Source organism: Penaeus monodon, chromosome 31, assembly GCF_015228065.2.
Source record: "Penaeus monodon isolate SGIC_2016 chromosome 31, NSTDA_Pmon_1, whole genome shotgun sequence".
In the NCBI taxonomy this organism is placed as follows: Eukaryota; Metazoa; Arthropoda; class Malacostraca; order Decapoda; family Penaeidae; genus Penaeus; species Penaeus monodon.
This window is the reverse complement of record NC_051416.1, coordinates 7,631,964-7,633,112: the sequence shown is the minus strand read 5'-3', so window position 1 is coordinate 7,633,112 and position 1,149 is coordinate 7,631,964. Positions and strand designations below refer to the sequence as shown.

At 33.6% G+C, this 1,149-nt stretch overlaps 2 protein-coding genes across 2 annotated transcripts in view; both read left to right on the top strand.

Annotated features, from left to right (window-relative positions):
* LOC119593023 (extracellular signal-regulated kinase 2-like) overlaps nt 1-1,149 on the top strand; it is an 86,647-nt gene that overhangs the window by 14,443 nt on the left and 71,055 nt on the right. The window lies entirely within an intron of this gene.
* The window catches only part of LOC119593024 (trafficking protein particle complex subunit 6b-like), a 7,727-nt gene that overhangs the window by 4,906 nt on the left and 1,672 nt on the right, over nt 1-1,149 (top strand). The window lies entirely within an intron of this gene.

Here is a 1,149-nt window from a genome sequence, read left to right as displayed (position 1 = left end):
CGCCTTCAGTATGCAAATATCATGTACTGATGTAGTTCCTAAAAATGTATTTACTCTCTCTTCTGCTTGTCATACATTGTTTCATTTGTAATTTCTCATATGATAATACTATGGCTACAACATTAAAATGAAACTATGATTGCTAGTTATTGTTTTTTTTGTGTGTCAGCTTTGACGTTTGTACCATAAGTTTGCTATACCTGATTTATGGGATAATATGCACACAAACTGCATGTCACTAACATCTGATTGTAATATTTGGTGATACATCAGACCACAGACATCTATCAGTATAATGGTTTACTTTCATAATATTTGCATTATGACTTGTCTCATAAACAGTTAGTCCAAAATTCCTGACTCCATTTTGGTAATTTTCTGCATGATGATATAGAAAACACTTAATAGATTTCTTCCTCTGAAAGAAGTTTAATGTTCAAAATAACAGGAATTTTATGTAATTGTTTAAATACTGTAGAAATATACTCCTGGTTATTATAACATTAATATATGCAACCAACATGTATTTCTGCAACTAGCAAGATCAGAGCATTGATGTAAATGATTTATGTGAGAATTTTATCCTTGGACTTATTTCAGGTGTATTGATTTTTAACAGTCTGTCATGGATGCCATGACACCATGTAGTTAAATAACTCAAGAGTGGTTTATATATATCAAACACAGCAAAACACCTTTCACTATAGTGTTGTATTCATCATGGCTCCCTTTTCAGTATGGCACAGCATTTTGCATTCAACTGTACAAAAAGATACTAGAACAATGACCTCAGTTTCAGATGCTTTAATTTTTTGCTGACCTTTGTGGACGTCAATCATAAAACATTGTTCATGAGCACCATGCCATCCACAGTGTTTGGTAAAAAGAAAGAAAAAAAAAGGGGGGGGGGGAATCTCTGAAAGGAGACCATTATAATTTTTGTGATGAATGATGTCCATTGGGGATAGTATGGTGAGGGAGAGATCAAGTAAATGAGGGAGGCAGATGCAGTAGTGAGTGAGGGTGAGAGTATATTGGTGTAAAAAAAAGTCTGTTTGTAAAGAGTAAGTAAAAGAAGGATAATGACTCAGATAGAATAAGAGCTGGCAGAATATAGTGAAAGAGTGAATGGGATAAACAGAAGAGTGA